Source organism: Lasioglossum baleicum, chromosome 2 (assembly GCF_051020765.1).
Source record: "Lasioglossum baleicum chromosome 2, iyLasBale1, whole genome shotgun sequence".
Classification (NCBI taxonomy): Eukaryota; Metazoa; Arthropoda; class Insecta; order Hymenoptera; family Halictidae; genus Lasioglossum; species Lasioglossum baleicum.
Genome location: NC_134930.1, coordinates 17,510,343 through 17,537,399, shown reverse-complemented (window position 1 = coordinate 17,537,399; position 27,057 = coordinate 17,510,343). Strand labels below are relative to the sequence as shown.

The following is a 27,057-nucleotide window of genomic DNA, read 5'->3' as shown; positions in this document are numbered from 1 at the left end:
CATCTGCTCATTAACGCCCGAGGACTCTTCGGCAACCTCGCACAGTCCAAGAACGTCCCCATACACGGGGCTAGTTCGGTAAGAGGACCCTTGAAGATCGAATGCGGCGGCGATATAGGCCTCATGCTTTTAAGGTTCTTTGCCTTCTTGTTTATATCTGCGATTTTGAACCTGTTAATTATAGGAAAAGCTGGAATAACGCATTTTTTTAATAGAAACAGGTTATGTTCTTTAATATTACACACACTTTCTAGATTAAAATTTCATGTACAGAAATTCGCAAAATATTATATTGGTGTATACATCTCCGTCATTTAACAGCAACCAACACGGGTAATGACGAACATTCAGTTCTCAGCGCAGACACGGGGGATACTCTGGGGATCTTGAAGTTCTGATGAAATCATCAAAACTTTCGGTTTCGCGAGAGATTAGAGAAGGATTATCTTCGATGGTGCTGGCAGACGACGAACCCGGACGTAATAGTCGGTTTGATCCTTTTCCAAGGAGCGCTGCTGCGACAGATAGTCTGCGCGTTTATGTCAAAAATAAGTTTGGTTCTAGCCGGGATTATGGTAGCAATCTATGGAACGAAGTTGCTGTAATTTAAATCGAACCTGGCCCGAACTATTCTTCCCGAAAATCTCGTAATCCATAATATTACTAACAATCTTCGGCAATATTCTTAACCAGAATTCTTTTTATTTTGTTTCAGGTAAGTGTCCGTGATTGGTACCGATCATCGATGAATACAATCGCATTCGTTGTAAGTAGAATTCAATATGAGATCCAGAAGATTATTAGACAACTAAAGTGAGATTTACATGGACCTATATATGACTTCAACATAAATAAATTTTTATTCAATTAAATAACTACTTCAGTGCAAAATGAATATTTGCCAGTGGAGATAGCACCTTCGTTTATGCTTGAAACACTAAATTTAATGTTTTGAGATTATAAGTACTATATGCGAGTAATTAAAAGTTAATCGATTACTGGATTTTTGCAAGGAATTTCCAAAGAAAGTTTTTGCGGCTGTTCTCGCCGTCAATTACGCGCGATTTAAGTGCCGCCCAAATGACCGCGATGATTAACATTTGTTGTTGTTGGACCTGATGGGCGTCCGATCGGAGCCGCTAATCTAACTAGTAAATAATCGGTCTTATTTATGTAAATGGCCGAGGAATTTATGCGGTAGTTAGGCGAGATTTACGAGATTCGGTAACAATATGCACCGACGGCGTATTAATTGCCGGTTTCCACCGGTTAACGCGGTGAACGGTTAACGACGCAGTACATATGCGGTTTGATATTATGCGCGCCGCGCAACGAATTGATGCTCCATTAAACACCGGGCAATAAAGCAAGCCCCGAAAGAAGAATAGCCCCGCGTCTCGTTGATTTTCAATGCAATCGTTATCCGTTGCGCGATTCATTAACCAATTGCACTGAGCTCGCGCGCCCGCGTTTGTCTCTCGAGTGCCGTTCCCCCATAGGCGGCACGAGAGATCCGACCGATCGATAAGCGGATCGCGAATGATTAAGGGTTAATTGCGAACTTAATTAGGAATCGATTCTATGACGATTCTCCGATTCGCAGAAACAAAGATCGTTGTGAGCATCCGTGCACGCTTCGACATGTACTACCCCTCCACCACCGGATGGTTTTCAAGTTTCCAATTACACTTTAATTATCCCGAGCGTTTGTCGGATGGGAACCGGTCCCGGGTCTTTAATGACCCGTGCCGGAAATTGATCTGATTCTGTGCGTGGCATTCGTATTACATATTTCGACGGATAGTATGTCGAGCTTTAATTGTTAGTTTAATACTTGAAAGTTAGATGAGGAAAATTAGACTGCTTCAGAAACCGTTTCGATACTCCAAGATTCGATATTGTAATACTTTTTAATTTTTATCTTATTTTTAATAACTTTTTAGTCAGACCACGAATGCTGTCACGTGAGAAACATTATTCCAATGTGATTAACACTAAACCTACCCACTGCCGGTCAAATGATCGGTTTCATATTTATCATCTTACAATTATTCAAATTATGAAGTTGCTTACATGGGAATTTCTTTGATAAATTTCTTTATCCAAGCACATATTGTAATAAAAATTGCACGAAAACTAAATAAACTGAGCCTTGTCATTTTTGTATGCTGAAACATTTTAATCGCTTTTAGTGCTCGGTAGGTTTAGTGTTAATCTGTACAAATAATTCCTGAGAATGTTAAAAAATATTAAATGATTGCATAAGTTCGTGCGTGATTTTCATAGACGCCGCAAACTGTCTCCATTCTTTCCTAATAGTGGAAAGGAATTATTAATTGATTAATAAAAAAGCTGTATTCTTTAAAATTTAACCATTGAATTTTATTTTCAAATCGGGCACGAACTTGTGCAATCATCTGATACTTGATTTCCCTGAAACTATCGAAAACACTGGTCACGCGTTAAGCAGATTCTCCCGCGTGTAGACACGTCCCGGCTTAAAGTTAAATCGAACTGCGATATTTATCGTGGCGGTCAGTAATACCTCTCGAGGCGGAAGCGTCCGAGAGGATTCCTTTTCTCCCGTGTTGATCGAAAACGGACCGTCATTTATGCCCGGGGGTTGGCAAGTCGAGCATTAAGCCCGAAGCATAACCGAACCGAAGCACTCGTTGAACGGTAGCCACGACGTAGGCTTGAATCCCCGTCGCGTCTATCCATCCTCGTACAGCGTACTATCCACCGCCACGTATGGTCCACACGTGTCTAAATTATTATTGTCTGAAATATACTCCGGCCTGCGTATAGGTATAGGTAGGCGTCCCGTGTCGGTGTCGAACGCCGTTTAGAACTGGTTACCTTGGGTTCGTGGTAGCCATCCATCAAGCGGTCCTACAACGATGTTCCATTAAATTATGACATCCTCGATTTATATTTCGCGCGAAGAACACCGCCGTTGCCTTCCCCATACTGCCCTTAACCGTAGACCCGTCATTTTTTCTGCTCTGTTATGAGCCGATCCACGGTGCAGAAACGTCGAAAGAGACGGCTGATTGGCTCCCGCTACCGCTCCGAACACTCTTTTGTGCGTTACTGACAAAGTAACGCGCTGCGATCCACTCTGAAAACTTGATGAATCGCGCACCGTCCATAACCACCGCCATTTGCCTGGTACAAATTAACCCTTCGCCGACGCGTGTCTCACCGCGGTCGCATAAACGATTCCCGAGCTCGGAACCTGGTGCATTGCTGCTCGAATGCGTAGTGGATCGATACGGACCAATTTTAGATTGTTCCAAAATACAGGAGTATACATTCTGTAATACATTCCAAAATACAGGAGTCACGATGATAATGATCGGCTCTGCTTCTGTTTATTGAGACAATGAAATGACGGGATAAATTTATATCACTGAACCAAGGAAGACGGTTATCCCTATAATAATGGAGAAAGTAAATTTTACCTTTATATAACCCTTGGTTTTTAATTATCATGGGAGTGTTGAGAAAAGCTTTTTTCATGAATAGTTCGTACAGACCAGTATAAGGAAGTCTTGAGATATCTAAGGAACAGAAAGCGGTAGCACTTTTAGCTAAATCATCAGCAACTTCATTGTCCCAGATCCTGGAATGAGATGGAACCCAGTAAAATTTTATGAAATATTTATTGAAATTGTTCCGAATAAATTGATTATATTTCTATTCTATTAATTATTTGAACGAGTTCAAGGTACAGTTGGTCTTCATCTAAGAATTCGGAAACCGTAGGATCTAAGGAAAACGAATATCCCCTCCACTGCGGGACATACCGCGCGAGGAGCCAAGGAGTTTGAGGTGTTAACCCAGTTACAAAACTTCTTTATTTTTCATTATTTCTTTACGGGTCTTTCAGGGGAAATAGACGTACAAATCATTGAAATACGAAGAGATGTGTATAATATTAAAAGCTTGTTCGCTAACAAACCAATCGTATCTTCCCAGTACAATATAATCACGCCATAAACCGTGCACAGAGCCTCGCCAGGAAAGTGGCAAGATCAAAAGCGAGGGTGCGAGCGGTGTACAAGAATACTCGCATTGAACGTCCAGCCGTAAAAATGTAGCAGCCCTGCAATAACGAGACGACTTTGTCACGGTGAAAATGGAGCTAATGCGTTTGCTGGTTGATTTACAGATTCTGGAGAGAGCACCCTCGCATTCCGTCGAACCGTAGCGACTTCCCCTTAAGCCTAACCCACATGATCCACTTCTGAACCACGCTAACGATGACTGTTACACGATTGTTACTAGAATTAGCCACTTGGAGGTCGCACATTAAACACGTCACATATCACATACGATAGGAATATCAATCAGGATTTTTCAACCACTTTTTTTAAAAATTCCGGCGCTACTGACTTAACCCTCATCCGTCCCTCCTGTTATTTGTAGGTAAGTTGGGCCAAAACTTCGTGGCTTTTATTTTTTTAATGAAAAACCTAAGATGTAAATGTCAACTCATCAATTTCAATAAAAAAACATCGAAAAATGACTGTCTACCTTGTGATTTTATCGATTTTTTATCACTGTGTCAATTTGACACCGAGGGACAGATTCAGTTCGTGAAACGAGGAACGAGGGTTAAGAACAATTGTCCCAAAGGTAGCGGCGACGTTCAACAATAATTTTACCACCAGTGGGAGATAGTTGAACCACGCGAGGACAACTGTTTCGCATCGAGCATGATTTGGGACGGTTCCCTGTGAGTGGGGCTTAAATTCGGTGTGACCAAAGCACCGGCAGCCCACGCGAGAGTCATACTTCTCGCTCGCGTCGCGAACAGAAGCCAACGACACAATGTAGCGATGTTAATTTCGGAAAGCAAGGATGCGACGCATCGATGTTCATGATGAACGGTGCGCGCGTGCACGTCGTCGCAGTGCATCTCCGCTTGGTGGGCGCGCGAGATGCAGCCCGTTACAATAAATACACCATGATATCCCACCGTAGTTGCTGCGACATCCGGTGGGGCCCGCGGTACGTGCCAAAACCGTGAAAACCGCCTCGCGAGGACCGCACTTGTCCCTAATTATTGTTGCGCCCGGGCTCTCTTCCCCCTTTTCAAAAGTCTTTACACGTGCTATTTCCAGCTAAGGATGTGACCCGCTTGAAATTAGAAGCCCGAGGGAACGCCGCTGCGTGTACCGCGGCCGACCAACGCCAGGCTTGAGCTAGGTCAGGGCCGTTCCCTTTCGTATAGTCGTTTTCTAGCCGCGGCGATAGCGCCAGGAAAAATAAATGCGCCCGCGTTTACGACCGGTTCCGAGTAGCCGATTCCGTCTGTTATTTTCCTGATGGATCGATTGTGTGTTTTTATTTGCACGAGCTACGACGGCCGCCGCGCCGCTCCGCAGCGATGGAACCAACTACCGTACCGAGATCTACTGGGTGTCGTTAAACAAACGGGCAAATTTGTGAATGAGCTTCCGATTTACCAGGGTTCTTCTTTTTATTTATTTCGTAACGTGAAAGACCGGAAGGCTCCAACAGATCAACTTCTTTCAATATTTTTATTAAAAAATCAATTGATTAATTCACTTTATACGTTTTCTGTATACTACTGATTTTTTCATGTTCCATAAGCTTTATTACTAAAATGTGGAACTTTCTAGTCGTCGTGCGACCAATTTGCAATAAATCAAAATTAATATTCCTGGCAATAGAAACTCATTGAAAGGTGCCACCGATGTAGAACAGATCTAGAATCCATTTGTCGCCACAGCCACCACTTCCCACGACTAAAAATAATTTTTCTGAAACAATCGAACAACCCACCTACCAATGTCAACTGACGCCTACGCGACACCGACAACCGCTGATTAGCAACGACACGCCACAGCAGCAGATTAAAGTGCAAACACTCAGAAATTAAAGTGCAGCTGAAGGCCCTAAGGCGCTAGTCGTAATACATGCAGCGTAAATATAACTCTAAGAATGAAGCTAGAACATTCATTCCGTTGGTCTATAATCATGGGTGTCTATGAATCACTGTAGCACTCCGTGATTTTCCGGATTAACCCGATCGCCGGTCGATGCTTAATTAATCAAGACTTGATTTATAGCGGTGGCGCGCGCGTCCACCGGGAAAAGTCGAGGAATTCATCAATGATGCTAGAGCGCATCGACGCTGCAATTTATATCGAGCTATAAGGATCTTCTCGTTCGGTGCGGTTTTCGCGCATCGGAGCGCTGCACGGCCTCCTATACCTTAAAAGATCGCGAGCCGCGGTCATTAATAATAAAAGCGTATTTGTATACACAGTTAATAACTCACGCGGTGTCGGTCATACATCATCCACGGCCATCTTATTTGCCCGATCGCTAATAACGCCGTTCGACCGATGCAAATTTCTGCGACGCGTTTCGCCAAACCCTCTTCGTGGGATCGAAGTCCCACGGTAGCGAAAACCACCAACATTCTTGCTAAAAGCGTACTTTCACTACTGAGGTCGATTATGAAATTATTTTATAAAATTGAAGTGTAATATATCAGGATATTATTATGGCGTAACTTTTCATGCAATGATGTGGTCACAGGAAAAAACCGTGTAACGAGTTTCAAGCTATTTTTGTAAAGAGGAAGCTGCAATCTGTACGCCTATGATATATTCAGTCGTGAAAAAATTTTACAGTTTCTCAGGAAAATGTCTTCAGTTTTTCATTCCGTATATCATAAAAAAATATCTTAGAAGAAAATGATGAATTGATTGTTTTTTACGAAATTAGAACAGCTTGAATGTACAATATTTATGACTAGACTGCGGATCTTTATGCATTTATGAAGAAATTGGTTCAGTGAAATATAAAACAGTAAGAGATTTAAAAACTTCAAGAATGTTGTACTGTAGCTTTTAATGTAACAAAGTCGTTAAGGGATGAAATCAATTTTTATATTGTTTCTGCTGCGTACAATCATTGCAGAACATTTTTATTTTGCATAGAGATCCGCAGTCTATTTATGACTGAAATTTCGCAGTATTTAGAGCAGGTAAAACATTGGATTTTGGGCTGCAGTCTTCGGAGATGTTGGTTAGCAGTGCACGGTCACTGTCGCCTCGAGGACAAAGACAAAATATGTGCCCGGTCGATTTTACCGTTATTAATCGTCCGGGGAGCGCGTGAACACCGTTAAGCGTTTTGATCGCGCGTCAATTTTCCAATTACGCACGCACGCGTTCCACATTGCGCTTATCGAACAACGGTATACCCGGCAGCAATGAGGAAACGTCTTCGCGTCCCGAGACCGCCGCTATTACCGAGCCCAGCTTCCAGCTAATGATTTCCGTCAGCGACCTCTCCGCTCGCGTATCCGATGGACGTCCCGCCGAAAGAAAAAATGATCGCCGTTGTTACGTAAATTAGCCTCGGATAGTCGATCTACCAGGGGAATATTCATGACACAGGATGAAACAAGACTTGTACTACTTTTTTTTACATCCACTCTCGTTCATTGTCCCGATCAATTTGATCGAGAATTACCAGAATTCTCCGTCATGAATCATCTGATGAAGCTTCGACCCAGAAGTGCGTTCTTTTATTTCATGAATTTTTTAACGTTGATTATTGAGAATAATTATTTGTTTATCATGCATCGCTTTGGTCAGGCTTGGTCCAAGAAGTGCTGTTTTTATTTTGTATTTTTTTTAAACATTAATTACATAGAGGAATTATTTACCCACCATGAGTTTTATATATTTTTAAAAATTGAGAGTATAGAATCAAGTATTTGTCCTTCGTGCAAAATCGTTAAGAGGACAATTGTGTAGACCAAATTTTTATTTCCCACGATAATCAGCAGTCTCACTATGCCCACCTTCACAACGAAAGTCCCCGCAGCCGCCGGAGGCGAATCTCAACCAACTGACTCACTCCGGTAGCAGAACAGGATGCACCAAAATAGAAAAACCGGCATTACAATGCAGGTCGAGAACCGCTTCATTGATATCGCGTCTCCGCTCGACTACCAAAGAAAACAAGACGTACAAGAGACGAGAGGTGAAAGAACTAACAACCGAAGATGCTCGATCTGCTGTCCATCCTTCACCAGGCAATCTTCAAATGAAAACGACGCTAGGCAATCCTCGAGAGGATTCAGTGCAGTTGCATTCTGCTCGGACGTCCCTGTTAGAAAAATTCTTAAGATAATACCTGAAAATAACCGAACTATCAATTACATAGTCACCGCCATTTTCTACAATTGTTACCCAACGTTTCGCAAGCTGATGAATTTCTGTTTCATAAAAACCGTGTGGTGTTCGTCGAAAGACGTCGAGGACTCTGAAAATCGAATTTTCGCAATCATCCAATATTTTCCAGGAAACTCCAAGACAATATTCTTTAAAAAATGAAACGTCTTGCCAAGAAAATGTGCGATTTATTCGACTGTTCGCAGCGTTGCGATACGAAAGTCAGCGTCTTAGAATTAGTGACACGCCGCGGGACACCTGGCAACAAATCACCGGGACTTTCGCGATGCTACCTTGATTCTATTAATTCCACCGTGTCCGCGGAAACGTGGTTTAAAGTCGACTGATACTCTCACAACCTGCTGCCTCGTTTGCGAGCCGGAGACGACGACACGCGACGACTGACACCCTGATAATGAAGATCGCGTGTCGAGTTCCCGCGGTTTGTTCCACGGTTGTTGAACGTCGACCACGTGACAGCGGACTTAGTCAAGAAACACACCGACTATTTCCACGGTGAAATAGGCCTAGTCCCTGGCTGTTTGTTCGCGCCGTTCCTCCGCAATTACTAATTGCCGTGTTGCGCAAGAACGCGGACTAAGGTGCGCTCGAGCGTCTTGTTTGGTATTTAAGCGGACGGGAAGAGAAGAGCCACGGATAGCGTCTCTAAATGCGGCTGGATGCGTTGTAATTGTGCCCTGGCGCAATTAACCGTGTTTACAATACGTTTAGCGGCGAATTAAATGGTTTCATTCGTTGTGTATTGAAGTGTCTCTTGTTTACAGCATTTGTCTTCTTGTACACACTCAAACAACAAGAAAGAATGACCTTAGAACGCCAACATAATTGAATTCGTCCTTGGACTCTATGAAAGAAAACAAAGATCATCTTGAAATCTGGAAGGTGTGTTTTCAGTTAGATCTAAACACATTTTCTTTTTCAAATTCATATTTCAAGAGATAATATTGCGCGGAGAGAGAGAGAGGGATCCCTGCGAAAAGAACATGAACGGTCATCGAAAGATGGTCTCGTCAGAAGGGAGGACGTCGATTCGACGGATCAGAGAGCTCGTCGGAATCGTTACAATGTAATTACGCGGCTAGTGGAGCTTGATCGGAAGCTGCGGAGGCGGGGGAACAGAAGAAACGGGGAGATTACACGTGGCGCAGAGGCAGCTTATTTTGACATTCTTATCGGAGAATCAGAGTGCGGTAATCCCCGAGGCGGCGTGTGTAATCTCGCCCCCCCCTCTGACGCCCCTTTCCATCCCCCTTTCACCAACCCCCGTTCCCAACCTTCCCTCTCGCACTCACGCTATCTTTCTCTTTTCTCGTCGACAGAGCTGTTGGTTTCTCTCTCGCTCGCACTCTTCTTCTGTCACTGCGATTTCGCTAGGCGCGTCTCGTTTGCCCTTCTTGCGCCACCTACGAGCCGGTAATCTACTATTAATTGCCGCCACAAAGAAACCCCACGAGTATAGCGCTCGGAGTTATAGTGCATCCCTGCAACGCGGCCCCCTGATCCCTGTCGACGTTCGTGCATGCTCGGAAGTGTCCCTGGCTGGCAATTTTCAGATAGGGCGACTCATTTCGATCGTTGTTCATATGATAATTTATTAGAATGATTAGAGAATTTTTATCCAGCACATGTTGTGATATAAATTGTGCAAGATCTATGTCAGAGTATCTTATACGAAGTTTCGCGCGAAGATAAAAATTTCAATACGACCCTAAAAATAAATCTCTGGATGAATAAATTTTATTCCATCCTTTTTCGTGATATTCTCCATGTCATGAAAGGTCCCATCGGGCCGCACCCAGCATCATCGTAAATCGCGAAAAGCACGTGAAGGCAAAGTAGCGAGGTATGTGAAATGATTGTGGTTGAAATGATGGAATGGCGAGGCAAAGGGCGACCCCCATGCCTTTCCTACGGGATAACCATAGACGGGTACGTACCGGCGCGGATTAAAGCGGCCGTGCCACCACGTAAATTACGCTTAACGCTACGCGAGAAGCGCGAGCCCCGTACATGGCGCTACTGTCGTGCAAATAAGTCGGGACTTTGACCTTACGCTACGCTCGCGGAATTCGAAATATCCCCTTCAGCCGAGCCTCTCCGGGCTGCTGGACGTCGCCGCTCCTCACCGAGGACAATCGCGAGAAGTGGACGTTCGGAGCGCGGACTCGCCGCAGAGAGGATCGCCAGTGGTCCTCACCGGAGCCGCTATCTTCTGATGTCGATCTTCCGATCTCGCTAGAACACGCCGCGCCGACTCTCGGGGAACTGGGAATGGTCGATCGAGGATGGGCGAAATGGTTCGTTGAGTGATCGGAGACTGTACTGGCATTTACCCTGCGCGTTTGCCCTTTTACAACGCGAAACTCCTAGGGAGATTTTGTTATGGGTCATGCAGGATGTCCTTCGAGAGTCAGTGAGTTTTGATATAAGATTTCTTTTTTTTTGTTACGATTCATTCAGGGCGTGCTGCTGCTGTGATATCGTGGTATAATAACTTCTGAATGTTAGTGGTGTATCATGAATACCAGGCGACCGTAAGGGGTTGAAGGAAGATTACTTAACCCTCGTATACCCTCCGGTGAAGGTTCCCCCTTTTTCTCTTTCTAAATACTGTAACATGTTTACATTATCTCTTTCTGATTGTAACTTGATGTATTTGCTCAACATATGGAAGTACGAATAAAACAGAATGTGTTGGATCCATCTATAAAAAAAATTGCATTGTGCTTCAATAATACAAGCTATACAAGTAATTCCATAAACTCTCCTAAATAAAAAGAACATATAGGATGTATATCCATAATAATCTCGACGTATCTGCAAAAAGTGTCCAACTATTTTTATCAGTCTTCACTCTTAAAATGTTCGTAATGAAGAAACACCACAGAGAAGCGAAAGAAGAAGATCATTGAAACAAAAAGAGTGTATTAGGCAATATCATCTCTGGTCCCCTAACAACCCCATCGTGGTAACGACCGTTGTATCAGCGCAGAAGTCGTCGTCCGGCAAACCGCAATGAATACTCATAATAAGAGGACATGCGCGTATAATACGTCGTCGTGTGTACGTCGATCTTCACCCCAAATCGCTCGGGGGTTTTACGAGGAAACGATACAATGGTTCTAGAATGGCGATTATTCAGAGGTTGGGGTGGATTATGGTCCGCTTATTGAGGCCGGGGCAGTAGCAGCTCCTGTCCCCATCTCGGATACGTTTGCGGCTGTGTCCGAGAGCGTGTACACGTTCTCGCAGGCGAGCTCTGTCGATATAGAAAGGCAGGAGAGGATGTTGACATTAGCAGATCTGCTCGCGGATTAAAGCTTTGTGTCGCACAAAGCGCGGTCACAATGGCCGGGGCCCATGACGACGTGTGTATGCGCGACCTTATGTGCCCTTAACATCGCAACACCCCGCCCAGCAGCCGCGTAATAACGCTGTCGATTTCCTATTAAGGATTCAGACGCACTCGAGGCGCAGATAACTATCGGCCAATCCCGGCTCTATCAACCTCGAAACCGTACCCGCGCTTGTCTGTGTGTCTCTTCCTTCGTCGTACTGGCAGTCCTCATCCTATGCAGATTCTCCTGGACCCTGATAGAACCACCCCTACGGGACGATCGTAATTTCGAATAAGATTGGCTGGAGAATTCGTCGAGAATTGTTTGATGTTCGCGCGGACGAACCTTTGCAGACACCGAGATTGATCTAGCGTAATGGTGGTTTCGGCTCGAGGACTTAGGACCATGAATTTTCGGTTTTGATGAGTAGACGGATTTACTGTGCATTTATCACAAAACTACTGTCATATTATTTCACTCCAGTTTGCTGCACAATTCTGGTAAAAAAATTTCATTTAATTCCATCCACATTTACTGTGGATCCGTATGCAAAGTCAAAATTTTTCAGCCCTAATCTGAAAGTTAAGCTAACAAATGCATCGTACGCTTTCGAATGCTATTTATCCAGTCGATCAAAATCTCCTCAGGTACCACCTCAACTTACCAAGCACCATACGAACCGCCCTAATCCCACGACTCGCCCCTCAATAATTACGTGTCCGTGTCATCAGCGATAACGGGGCTCGAAGACGTACGAGTGAACCCGGTCATCGACATTATCCGGGCTCGCAGGCAGCCATAACGTTTCAACCGGGTAGCTCCTATCCTAACCCTGCTCCTCTACGGTGCAGCGTCTTTTACAGCGTAAACCCACCCCCCGTATCACAGTGACATCTTTCCCCCGTGTAGGACATAGTCACTAATACTGTCGCGGCGTGTCCGCGATGGCCGTTTCCTCTGTATTTTTAGTGTTCTCCGAAATGAAGTTGCGAAAAGGTAGGTGGGTTCTAACGTCGCCGATGTCGCTGGCTGCCAGCTACGGACCCGCTACGTAATATCTTCGTAAGCTCCGTCTTTTATGACAGGACTAGAGCGCCTCTCAAGGATATTGGTAATCTTCGGGCTGGCTGTAATATTGGCGGCGCAGTGATCTCTCGCCCCGAAGACCTCCTCCACCCCCTGGCCCTTTTCTCTCTCTCTCTTTTGCTCTCTATTTCTATCTCTCTCTGTCGTCGTAGCTCGCCCATGCCACCCCCGTCTGCTCACGAACCCGAGACCGCTACCCTCTCACCCCCAACGTCGCCCAAGACCAGTCTCTCCTACGCTCGCGCCTCTCTCTGCCACCCTCTCGCATCACCGCCCCGACCCTTTCACCCCCTCTCACCCCCTGTTCACCCTCTCGTACAGGCAGGCGTATTGACGCGGCTTTGCAGCCACATTCCGGGCTAAGGACATGGAACGCGAGTCTACGTGTCCCGCACCTACCCCCTATCCTACACCCCTGCTAAACCCACCTTCGATCTTTTATCACGACTTTTATCACAGCCCTTGACCAATGTTGTCGAGCCACTCTCAAGTCCTAGGAAGAGTACTATCATTGCGGTCGGAATTATTGACGAATAGTGGGTACTGGAGGGATGATTTTTTTTTTGGGAGCTGTGGATTTAGTAAGTTTGCTGAGTTATGGATCGTGACTCGAATTCAACGTTTTCTGAGCTTCTGTTTTTTTCTAAATATGTTATACCAGTTTGTGCAACCACCGCGGGTGCAAGTATCGAGGTGCTGCCGCGGTTCTTCCACTCCCAAAGGAAATACCTCGGCACGAAATCCGACCCCAACCAATCACGCACCGGCGACCATCGGCATTCTAATCTTAAGTACCGCGTAATAGCCTGTTCACGCGTCTCGCGCACAAACAACCGCGGCGCAATTCATTTCGACAAGCGTATTGTGTGCAAGACTTACGGCCGTGCCGTAACGAGTCGTCTATCGGTTCGTTATGCGTCTGGCACGCCGCGGAAGATAATTGGATAGTGCTCTCTCCGAAGTACTCGAGCAACAATGAGCGCGGGAATACGCGGGAAGACTTATGCGCACGGCGTGCGGCGTTCCAGCCCGTATTATCTTTAACCAAGACACGAACCAAGGGGAAGAAGTCGGGGAAGAAGCAAGCGAGCAACAGAAAGAAAGCGAAACCCTCGGGATGAAACGTAGCAACCGCGACTCTAGCAGCAGCGAGTCCGCTTCTATCGTTTGAATAGCGGACTCGGTTGATACCGCGACTCGCTAAGGAACCGTCGAATTGAAACGCGGAGGAATGCCGCGCGCCATCAACAATCAACCGTAAAAAGAAGAATCACCGGAGAAAACCAGGGCGAGGGAAAAGCGAAAGAAAGCGGAGCAGGGGGGGAGGAGGAAGGTGGGACACGCATTTAAACGATCCACGTATGAAAACCATAAGTTCCATTCAACGGCGGCTTTCATGCGCGGCCTGTCGCTTTTGTCCGGCAGCACAGTTTCCAGCGATAAACGTTTCACGCGTATTTTCCACGCTAAGGAGACGCGCGAGCGAATCTAGTTATTCAAATAGTCTTTCGTTAATGCGTCCGTGCGCCGACGTTTATCCGCATTAACACGTCCTCGCGCGGACGTCGCATTATCTCGCTCGCGATTCACCGAACAAGAGGCTTTTTCTTCGGCGTCCGTGTCCGCTTGCTCCGGCTTCAGCTTCAGCTCGCTCGCTCGCTCGTGTTCGTGTTCGCGACCCTTATTTAGCGCGAGACAGGGAGAGAGCCGGCCGCTTAATTGCAAAAATTAACGCCGCGGCTGGCGGCCCGGCCCGCGGCCCCGATTGTTCAAAACTAATTAGGGCCGAGATTTTATTACGCGAGAGCGTATAATACGCTTTCCGTTTGATAGCCGCGCCACATAAAGGTCCGACGGGCTGCACCCCCCGCTCCGCCCCTCCCCAACCCCGCCCCTCGTCCTCCTCGCCGAGCGATGCTCTCGCCCCGCCCGCCGCACGCCCCCCGCGAGCGCATCCGTCCCCGTCTTCGGCTCTTTTCTGGACTCGCGCGCACCCGCGAGGGCTCGCTGCTCCTCTTCTCTTCTCTTGTAAACGGGCGACAGTGTGTGAGGCCGGTAAGCCGAAGGAAAGAGAGGTGAGCGCGAGCGCGCGAGATTAACACGAGAGTAAAATAAAGGCTATTGAATTCCCCATGCCTCTCCGCACAAAAATAGCCTCCAATGAGAAAAGGAACCTTACAGTTTCTTTTCACCCGGCTTTCATAAAAATTTCTGAAAACTAATTTTCCTCTTATACGGACGACGCGGCGGGGCGCCCGTGTATATAAGGAACGGACGGCCTTCGTTCACCCCTCTTTCGCTCTTTTTCTCTAGTGCTGCTACTGCTTCTCCTCCTCCTCCGCCTCCACCTCCACCTCTTTCGCTCGTTTCTTCTTCGACCCCCTACCACGGCTTTTCTTTCCCCACCTTCCATCTCTCGATCTTTCTTTTCTTCTCCCTCTTTCTTTCACCCTTTGGCCACACCACCTACAACCTCGCTACCCTTCTTCAGCAACGTCGCCACCTACCAGCTACCCCCACCCCGCTCGCCACCTTTCCCCCGAGTTTCATTCCCACTACAGCACTTTTATACGAGGTGCTAATCTTCCAGACAAGCCCCCAACATCCCCCTACCCCTTGCTCACCGAGAAAACCCTCTCTGTCGCACCCTTTCTCGCTTTCTCTCGATCCGCGTCTCTTCCTGCCTCGACTCACCACCCCCGCAACTCGCCTCGCCTCGACTCGACTCACACCCCCAAACCCCTCAACCGTTGCTTTCATAGCCTCTACTAAAGTCACTGTCGGGATTATAATATAATATTGCGCCTGCAAGGGTGAACGCGAGAGCTACGCGAGCTCTGGACCAGGACGCGACGAGCAGGGGGATGGCAATCTGTCGATCGTATCGGATTTGCTAACATTTCCTTTTGTACTTTGCCACCTTCGTTCTCCTCGACGAGGGTGGCGAGAACCGAATACGAATAAGGCGACTGTAAATGGAAAATAAAGTTGTTAAGGGATGGAGTTTGCGATGCCGAATTAAGGTGATTGTGCTGCGCGACTCTGCGTTGTTGCGACTTCTAAATCAATCTTTCAGAGAATTCTAATACGTTGAATGTCACGCTGTTTTGTTGGAATGGATTTTATCTGATTTGTTTCAATTTTTAAATAAAAAATGCGTTTCGTTCGGTTTTATGAAAATTAGAGCTGTAACAATTCTATTCTATATGAACTTTTTCATTTTATGGATATGAAATTGATATAATACCTCATACAATACTCAAATGCATAGTAACTGGTTACATACCAACATATTTAATAATGTAAGCAATATTTTAAATAATGGTACTAAGGGCTAAATGTGATCGAATACTTTCAACCAGGGGTTGTAACTATATTTCAAGGTAAATTTTAAAAACTCTTTTTTGCATACTACTCGAGTACAGTCGACATGAATTTAGCAGGTTAAACAACCACAAAATATACAGCATTGCAAATGGTCAGGATGCACTTACTTTTTAACGTTATTTTTGCGGAAAACTTGGTGTTGATGTCGGTCCTGGCAAGGGTGGTCCAGGCAAAACGTCACTAAATTCAGCGATCCGGGCCAGTGTGCGTTACGACGCTGTGGGGGGTCGGAAACTCTTTTATTGCGTGGCTCGGGGTCTGCGTCAAGGGGTAGGACGGGGAGTTGCGGGGGCGGGGCCGACCACGCCGATGCCGAGCGAACCGAGACGAAAGCAAGCAATCAAAGGGAATAATTCAAGAGGCGGCCCACATTGTTCCCGCGTCTCCCGCGTATCCGGCTGTGTCCCGCGGGACCGCGACAGCTAGCGCGATCACGAGTTATGTGACCCGGCCGATAATAAACGACGGAACACCGTCACGGTTCCATACCGGCCAGAACGAAACGACGAATTCCCCGTGTAATGCTCGCACCTAACCCCGGGACATGGTACTTTCTGTTGCGTTACGACCTGCCGGTGATGACTCGTTTCCAGGAACGCGTGAAAAGACGTGGGAGTGGGATATTTCTTCCAGCGACAAGCTCCGGAGTGGTGGCTGAGGTAGCAATTCGGCGGCTTATGGGTGGTTGCATATGAAATGTCCGATTTGAGAATGAAATCTCCAAAATGAAGATGACGATCTTGTACATGAAGAAGAAATCCAATTTTCACTGTACTACAATCAAGACACGTGTAGTTCCTTGACAGAATGCTTATTTTGATCGGTAATTCTCATTCAGAAAAAGTCATGTTTGTTTAGCATTATTGTTAAAAATCGGACGTTTCATACAAGCTAATACAGGGTGGTCCACCAAAACGTAGCCACCTAAGTATCTGCTTTATTTTAAATATACATTTACAACTGAAAACTCCGGGAAAAATGACCTCGAGAAAAAAATAAAATTTGCAAAGCATTTTCACCTTGTGATACCATTTACATTATATTAAAAAATTTGTTGTCATCGCGCAAATAGGAGATATTTAGGTGGACCATCGTGTATGCTGGAAGTAGAATTGGTTGGTCACGATCAGACGAATCCTATTTAACTTTTTCGAAAGCGAAGCTTCGGGTGGAAAATGTCATACCAAATTTTTTCTTATTATTTTATGTAGAATCGCCTCCACCCTGAATATTGTGAATCGTGAACGTGTGGATCGTCTTTCCGCGATTCTTGCCCGAGGCCCAGGGAGCTCTAAGGGCGGTTCTGCAGCTTTCAACCCGGCCACCCCCAAGGAAGAACGAACGCGTTCCGCAACTCATTATGACCGGTTTCCATAGAGCGTTCACAATAGCCCGCGGTGGTACCCTCGGCGAGACAAAAAAGATAACGCGGTCGAGTTGTCTGCCGGAAAAATGGCCGTGGAAAAGAAACGAACGAACGAGCGAGGTTGGTGGGTGGGGGGATGGGCCCTCCACTGCACTCGGTTCTCCGTTTTGCTCCTCCTTTTTGCCCCGGAGAGCCCCCCCGTCGCCCGAGAGCGGAAATCGTGCGCTCTGTCTGCAACGGGGATTATTGAAACGTTAATTAAGGGAAGAGGAGTTCGAGGAGAGCGACCCGAAGGTCTTGCAATTAGCGCTACGGTACACGTTACCTACCCACCGGTGGCAGTTCGGCCACGATCCACCTTGCGCGGGAAGGATCCGGTGATTACAGCCGCGTTACATAACGCGTTCGTTAGCCACGGTCCGTTATTTCCCGGCGATTTGATCGAGCGGACCGTTTATCACGAAACCGGTAATCATAGCCTCCTTCTTTTTGCTGGCGATCCTCTTCCGGTATTCGGCTATTGTACCCTCGCCCTCTGAAACGCTGGGTCGAGAATCATAGTGGTCCAAGTCCCAAGTCTGAGGATTTCAGTTAGTATTCGTTTTCGAATTTTATAGGCCATCATTTATTTGCAGACTTCATTTTTCACCGAAAGGTGCCATTTGAGATCATACTTCTGTAAGTCAAAGAAAGATTGAAGTATTTTCCACCCATCATCAACCCCTATTTTCTTGAAAATTAAATTCTTCACTCAATACCGCCGTAGATGTACGAGACCAGGATCAATTAATGACGAAAATGAGTAGGAGTAATTTAAAACAGTGAAAACATTAGAAGAATATAAACATCGTGCTATAAAGGAATTTCTTTTAAACTCCATTTTGTTGTGGAATGGAAAAGTTTGGTTGTATATAAAGATCCGGTGTATGCCGATGGCAGGCAGGAAATATGGCAGGAAGTAGTCTACACGAAACGGCAGGATGTAATGAATAATTCTGCTTCCATTAAATACAATATACATTTTTAAACAAGAAATCGATTTAAAAAAATGTCATTTCTTAAGAATATAGTAATCAAAATGTTGGCGCAACAACATTCAATTCTTCTGATGATTTCACTGTATTCATTCTTCCAATAAACGCACAAAATCCGCATACAAGTGATACAGAATAGAAAATCATTTTACTCGCCTGAAACAGTTCAATCACCGCTCCGCACAATCCCCGTGTCACGTTCCGGGGAAAATGATCAAAGTGCCGAGACTTGCAAATAAAATGGCTTCTCCGGAGACTCCGCGCGTCGCATGATCAAACGTGAAACCGTGATCGTTCCATTGTCCGGCCGTCCTCGAGAGATGGATCACGCGTCGCTTACACTATAATGGGTCTAGTGTCGGCCAATAAAAGTCTTTTTGTGCTCGATATGATAGAACACCCTGTCACCGGCTCGGTTCCAGCTTACGCGCCCAATTTTACGAACCGGAAGTCGCGGGGCGTCCGTTCGAAGCCATTAAATCCCATCGATAAACCACTCTGCGTGTATGTGTGCGTGTGTGTATCGTGGGGCTGCCACCGAGAATTTCCACTGAAATCTATTAACCGCGAAACGGATCCGGCGTTTAGCTATAATCATGACCGTGCTACACCACCGATGAAAACATAGTATTGAACGGGAGAGGCTGCCACGGTAAAATCAGTCGGAACGCGATGGCAACGTTAGGATATTTGTGCGAGAGCGGACATCAAAGGTATGGGTATCAAAAGCAAGTGGTATCCTTGGGAGGGGCGGTGGAAAAAGGCTCCCGAAATAAAAAAGGGCAAAAATAAAAAGAAAGAGACGGAAAGGGGAGGGAGATACGCGGGTCCACATCGGACACACAGGTTCGTGTCCACTTAGCCGTATTAACGGGAGGTTGATTGCCGCAACATCCATCCGTCCATCTGTCCGTCCGTGGACGTTTGTGGACGTTCGTCTGCACGTTCCACCCTCGAGACCCCGTCTTTACATCACGACAAGGTCGTGATCCGTGACCAACCCCCCCACATATTGCGTCGGGGTTCCCTGATACGAACAGTGGACATTGGTTCGGATAAAAGAACTTTCTCATATAGAAGTTTCTGTACAACAAAGAAATCATAATTATACTGCAACGGTAAATTACATGATAGTGGAAGGGGTTAAATGGAGGACCCCTGGACAAATGTCCCATTTTCCTGATGTTGAAGGCGTCCTGGGAAGACGCTGTGGGATCTGATGAAGGAACAGCCGTCGAGGAAAAAGATCGTAACACGGAAAAAAGCGGCGAATGGGATAGTGTGAAAAGAGGAGATAATACAGGGGGTGTCAGAGAGGGAGGAGAGCACACCGGCCGGGGCTAATGAGTCGCAGGATGATTGATTCGCCTATCCGCGTTCCACCCGAGCCAAGCTTTCACTCGCCCCTCCCTCTCTGCCCCTTCTAGGTGGCCCTTCTTTCTCTATCGCTCTCCTTTCGCCCTTCCTCAACCGAGTCTCTCCGGTTCTCTCGCTCTCTTGTTCCTCGGCACCTTTATCTTTCCCCGTTAGCTTCGCGTTCCCCATTCAGAGATTATCACGACGCCTCCAGCAACAACGTTCAATAAATATTGTGCACGCCGCTTTCAGGGGCCCCCTTGAACCGATTCAGCCGATCGCTATCGTAATATTGAAATTAGACGCGTCCATGGCGAGAGCTTTTCAACGGGAGTATCTTCGCGGCGGGTGTTAAGCTCGCCGAGGATGAAGATGAAGGGAGATTCCGACGCTTCTCTGGGTAATTACTGCTGCGGATGATGAGTCTCGGGTGTCTTTGGAATTCTCCTGTCTTCAAGGGAATCGGGCATTGTACCCCCTTGATCCCTCTTGTCTCTCTCCACACTTTAACAATGGTGTTTTCAAAATTTTTTAAATTATATTTTTGACAAATTTTCAAAGTTCGGTCGTTTTTTGAACAAAGGTACGCGAGGTCATATTAGATGTCCACTTGGTTCCTACGTTTTAAATGTGAAGCAGTAGGAGAGGGGTGGACATCTATTATGACTTGAAGTATCTTCTCTCGAAAAAGAGACCGTAATCAATTTACTCGTGAAGTACGTATTTCACGCTGAAGAATGTGCTTTTGTACAAGAACGGTTCTTGAGTCACAAATCTGGAATTTGATAAATATTGACACAATTTTAATCCGAACGATAAAGGAATATCTGGTCGACATACTTGTAAAGTTTCGAGTTAATCGGATGATTGGTTTTTGAGATATCGTATCAGGCATTTATAAAAATACTAAATATAATTTGATATGAATTGATATAATTTTATTATTTTTCTTGTAGCTTTTTTTCAAATTTTGTTAATAGTGTTGTTTCAATTCATAAAACGTCTTAAAGAAAGAGTTGCAATTTTATGATATAAAAAATACAACATTTGTGCACAAGGAGGAACCGCTTCTTCATTGCTGCAAGCTCGTCAACCACTAAAATTATGATTCCATATGAAGAAATTAATTTATCTCTTATATCTATTACAGAAATCCGCACCAAATACCTTGAAAGTGTTCCTGCAATTTTTCTTACAAATTATATTCACCACATTGAACTCTAAACGCTTCGCGCAGGCCAGCCACGCGCGTTCAAATCTGCAGACGATGGTCCGCTAGAAAATGGCTGATTACCATCGTCGGTGGTAATTGCTCGTTAAGACGGTCGCGTCCATATGTCGGCGATCGGCGGGTGGGCACCGATGGACGATAAATTCATCACACAATAATGACCTTAATGAACTGCGCGAGGGGGTTAGGGCAACAAGTTCGGGTCCTGGCCTGGCCATGAAATATTCAGCCGGAATCAATCCTGACTCTCTGGCCCGGGACGGAGGCAAGCATCATCTCTCTCTCTCTTCCACTAACTACCAAACCTAGGGGGTCGAATGTCGAAGGTAGAGGAGGGCAGAAGGGTCTCCCCGGCACGTTGCTGGAGAAGGTTCAAGGATTTCGTGTCCTGAGGGGTGCGTGAGGACTCGCGTAAAGCGGAACGGAGGCTCGCTTAACCCTTGAGTTTGCGGCCGGGACTAAAGTAGTTATGTTTGTCCTTTGAGTTGATAGGAGAGCCGCTGCGGGGCAACTAGGCTAATCCTGCGGGACCCGATATATCCTTGCTAATGGGTCCGGTCTCTGTACAGCGGCGGAGAGGAAGTTCGCGAGCCTGAAACACACCGCTTCGTATCTCGCGCGCGCGAGACTCCGCTTCGAATCTGCTTCCTAACAGCTCGAGCGAGAGGGGGACGAGAGAGAGTGGGAGGGAGAGAGAGAGACACAGAGCATCGGCGCTTTGCTGCCTCCTCGGCTACGTCCAATGTATTATGCAACGACGTGCTTTAGTAGTCATTGTTGACGTTGATGGAAGACTCCCCTGTTCCTCTGTGTTCGAGTAACGGTGCCCGGGATCCCCGATCGACGATGAGATTAGAAGTGTACCGAACGAGCTACTCGAATACCGCGTGTCCCGATACATACTCGAAGAACCGCTTTTAAAATCCACCGAGAACGGAGCTACATTGTCCCGGAATGAATCGAGCAGGATCAAAGTGGCTTCCATCCAGTATCGTATTTCACCGAGACAATCGTTTTCGATTCGCGGCAGAGTCTTCCCGATCGTGGATACATCCCCGATTACCTCATCCGACGTGATCCCCTGGATGGATTTTCAGGTTGATCACTTGGGAAACCCGGCATTTTCTAAATGTACACTCTCGTCTATAAATCACCGGACACTTACTTCTATTTAACTAAATGGTAATTAAAGAATACAAGCTTTCAGCTTGATTGTGTTGTCTATTTTGATTAGATGTAGCTTCCTAACGATAATATATTAGATGATTGCATAAGATCGTGCCCGATTTGAAAATAAAATTCAATGGTTAAACTTTAAAGAATACAACTTTTCTAATTGTAAAAAATTGAACAATTTTTTAATTTTAATTTAATCAATCTTTAACCAAATCTTCAAAATTTAACCATTCAATTTTATTTTCAAATCGGACATGAACTTATGCAATCATCTAATATTTGAATGTAAAATTTTGGAAAAAAGAGATCGAGAAATTGTGGGATGATTATGGGCAGTTCTAGAAACCAAATTGGAAAACAATTGTCCCACTTATATTTTAAAAATTAGTGAATATAAGAATAATAATAAAAATTTAGAAAATATAGGGTTTCTTGGTCAGAGTTGATTTACATGTCCTCTACATTTGAAAAAAATTAGTAAGTACCATTTTTATTGCATAATATCGGTCTTTTAATAACAAAAAATCATCTGCATCCACGTTTGGTCAAAGCCGAATAGCATACCTGCTTTTTCAATTGCATAGCATCGTCCAATTTTTAAAAACTTATCCTGTTCTAAGTCGCTTGGTCTAATTTTGAGAAAGATATTCTGCTTTAAAGGACGCACGAATATTAATGCAAGCCGCCGTGGCTCGTCTCGAATCTAGACCATTTCAGCCTCCGATTCATACTTTATTGAAGATCGTTTACCCAAATCTATGCACTAACAAATTCTCAGACGATTCAAGCTATCCATTAATGCACCGGTTCTCATTAATGAGTGTACAAACATTGACAAGGTGGGAATTATTACTGATGATGCTTGAGATACGTATACATGGGGATACACGTTCGGGTTTATTCCGAGTTAATCCTAATTAGAAGTATTTAGATATTCATTAATACCCTGGTCCTTATTAACATGATCGTCTTATAATTTATCGAGAGTAATGACGGATTTTCATACACTGACAAAATGGAAATAGTACTTGACGATGAACGCTTGGCTTGTGGATGCGGGGGGCTATTTTAGTACGAATTTGCGAGTGTTCCACATTTCAGGTAGACTGACAGCTGTTTATATTAGATAAGACGATCGAAGTGTACTGGAAAATTTACGTTCAGAAATTTATGACAGGAGAAATGGCAGAAATCCTCTTCTACAATGCAAGATAATTATTATTCTGACAATAGACAAGACTATCAGTTCGACGTTTCAGTCACAAAAGTAACCTTAAAAGAAAATCTTGCAGACAAAACAGAAAAAATTCTTTCGCATTTCGCAATTACTTTGCACGGCACCGTCCGGTCCAGCGATATTCAAGATCGAGTTTCCCTCGATCACGGAGCAGGTCTCCTTTGATCCTAACATAATGCTCTCTCAGCGATCTCCCTTCTTGTTGGCAGCTCGATGTCCATTAATTCGTCGCTGGCAAGTACTCCTCGGCGAGGCAGCGCGTTGTAATAACGTAAGAAGAAGGCCATCGGAATAAAAGGATGACGGAACCGATGCGATGGTATTCCGGTCACGGGGCGTGTTGTAGGAGAGAGAGAGAGAGAGAGAGAGAGAGAGAGAGAGAGAGAAGTTGGTAGCGCTGTCAGCGGCACGAGGCAGCGAAAAGTCAGCGAGGGGTGGCCCACGGCAAAGGCGGCGTTACGATCGAGGGGCTGAGAGGCGTCTCATCTTCTGGACAGGCTCGCTATAACGTCATAAAAATAATCAGCTTCTCCTCGTCGAATGAGCCCGAGGCGTACTTTGATCTCCAGCGCATTTGTTTCGTCGCGTCTCTGGCTCGTCTGCGGAGAGCGAAGATTCTTCGGGGTGGTGGGTGGGGTGGCTCGTTGTAGCGCCGCGAAATTTTTCTTTAACGTTCTTCTTCCTCTTCCTTCTCTCCTTTTTTCTGTTTTCTTTTTTTAATGGCCCGTCGAGACACGCCACGGAGTGTACAAGGCGGGCGAACCAAGAGAAAAGCGACGAAGGACTCCGGGAACGAACTTCATCCGAGGAAGCGACTTTTCGTGCTCTCGAAATAAAAAGTTAATGAGAAACGCTACCCGTGGTCGGGGCTACCCGCTACTTAAGCCACGGGACTCCGAATCGAACCTGCTTCGACGAGGCACGCGTATTTCCGAATCGAGGAGTTTAACGTTTCGGCTGTCGAGAACGTTCGCCCCCGAAAATCGCATAAATCTAAGTAATTCTATCGTCGTTATCGAAACTGCATCCCTCGGACCATTCTTGTATAGCTAGATAAATATAAAAATATTCTTCATCGATTGTGGGAAGCAGTGGTTAAATAAAAATTCGTTTCATCCCTTGACAGATTTTTTATACAATTCACTGTTTCATATTTCACCCAGTTAATTTCTTCATAAGTGCATGAAAATCCGCGATCATTAGAAAAATAATTTGATTGATTTCTTCTTCTGATTCTATCTTCTTCGCAGTTATACAGATATTTACAGCTACAATATAATTGATTAGAGGTACATTCCCTTCGGACATCATATGGAAACACAAAGAAGTGTCCTATCTTTCTGTCGCCAGTCATTAATTCGTTCGGCGAGGCCGTTTGGGAAATAAATATGTTCTTGCAGGTCGCGCGTGCGGTCGGATCTCTCACTGGAGCCGAATATTTCCGCTTAATAGATCGCAACAAACGCGACACACTCGCGTTCGACGGATACGAGAAACAGAGAGAAAACGGCGTTCGGGAGCGAGACGGCGCGCGTGTTCGCGTGCCTATACAGACAGCTATTCAATGCGGAGTATCGACTGCACGGTACGAGCCAATGAGAGGATGCCGTGCATAATGCATGCCTAGAATATATCGCAGTCGCACAGTGCACCGGCAAAATCCCCGGTAACCCTGGAAAGGTACCGGGAGAGTGTACGGACGGTTCAATTCGCTCTCGCTCTGCGCCTCTCTCGGGAGAGAGCAGCACGCAGACCCACCGGTTCTGTGTTTAGCTAATAATTATAATTACGATATTGCAGTGATGCGCACACCGGGTTGCAGCCTAGCAACCGACCTGTCCCATTGATTAGACCGCTGCCGCGTCACGGTTCGATAAGCATACCGATATCAAATAATCGACCTTTTCCAACGGCGCCTCGGTTCGCGAACCGGAGCCGTTCGATTCCGATTCTGTGTTCGCGAACGGCACCGCCACGCTTTGTTGCACGCACCCGGTCATTCTATCTGATCGAACCCGACGCATTTAATCAGTATTTACGCCGACCATTCTGCGCAGACGTTTCGGCACGCGACGGACCGCAAACGCAAATTCGGGCGCAAATCCTGCCGCCCCGGTCCGCTGCAAACCGTCTGATACTGCCGAAGATGATACTATCGATCACAACATTTCCAGAATCAATTGTTATACGAGGAAGACACAAATGGATCGCAACTTAGAATTTATACAGCTCTTCCACTCTACCCGTACTGTCGTGAATTCTGAATATTTCTCTTTATTTAATTGCATTATTTTCTTTCATTCCTAGAAAAATGGTTCGAAATTGTCCTAACATGATGTCGCAAAAATTTTATAGAAAAGAGGGTCTCTCAATAGACTTTTATTAGATAAAACAGCACAAGTTTTCGGAAAATGCTCGTTTCGATTTTCCATATTTAATAAGCAACAAAAACCAATCTGCACGCAATTTTTTTTTAAAGTCAGGTTGAAATATCCTGCAGGGTTAAACTGAGGATTTCACAACTCCTACGTTTCCACAAAACAAATCAAAGAATTTGCACAAATCGTGCGAATACGATTCAACGGTACAAAAGACAATTTATCCCGAGACATCGCCAACAGCAATGAAGTAATTTTTGCAGCTAATAGTTTGCAAGAAGGTGGGCGTTCCCAGCAACTTGGTTGCGATGGTCTCCGTTCCCAAGGAGAATTCTACCGTCATTGACCAGACAAGGCAGCGCAGGCTCTCCGCTCATTTGCGTAAGAATAGGAAGAAATAACATCGTCGATCAGTTGCAGCGTTAACGCATCGCTTTCTCATCGCCGGAACGACAGATCCCTTCGTCTTTTCAGCATTCCGTTAGCATGTAACAGGCCGGAGAATTTATCGACGCAAAAACTTTCCCGACTAGCTGACAGCTCGAGCAGCGGCGAGCTTAACCCCTTGAAAAACGTTGCGCGCCGCCGCCGCCGCCGCCGAGAGGAAATCATTTTTCATTGTCAGAAGCTGTGATAATTGTTCGCCGCGTCGAACCCGGAGTGCTTCGCCGTAATAATTGTACCCCCCCCCCCCTGTGTAATTAGTCTAACGATGGAAAGTCTCGCGAGATCCCGAACCTTCGCGTGAACTTGCCGAGTCACCGGTTTTTCGCGGTATTATGCGAATGAGCGGCCGTGCTCGAAATAATTCGAATAACTTTGAACGTTCGCGGAACCGATCGTGTCACGGTTCGTGTAACTTAACGCTTTGTCCAGCGTTAAATGCTCTTCAAGCAACAAATTACGCCAAGTAATATGATATGATCCTTTCGAGGAAGTACAATATTTTTGGGACGCCCTCATCGTAGAATATTTGCGAAGAAGAACTCGTCACCGCGTATCTTAATCTGATACAACTAAACTGCGAATTTCATGCATTACAAGCAGATTAAAAGAATTCAAGAACATGAATATACTAATGTTATCTGAAAAACATTCTTGAAAGATAGAAATTTATATTTCCCCTGCTTCTCGCAGCTACTGCAAAATAATCTTCATTTTGCATAAAGATCCGATGATAACGGACCCTGTAACATGTAAAGGAATTCTGTATTAAAATATA

At 45.5% G+C, this 27,057-nt stretch overlaps 1 protein-coding gene across 8 annotated transcripts in view; it reads left to right on the top strand.

The window, feature by feature from the left end:
• The window catches only part of Sox102f (transcription factor Sox102F), a 395,175-nt gene that overhangs the window by 247,966 nt on the left and 120,152 nt on the right, over positions 1 to 27,057 (top strand). The window contains exon 3 of one of the 8 annotated variants that reach the window (XM_076443827.1): positions 716 to 27,057. This exon is cut by the window's right edge and continues 26,233 nt beyond it. The exons of the other annotated variants lie outside the window; for them this stretch is intronic. The gene's annotated coding sequence lies outside the window, so the exon portion shown is untranslated. The remainder of the gene's footprint in view (positions 1 to 715) is intronic. 8 annotated transcript variants of the gene reach the window in all.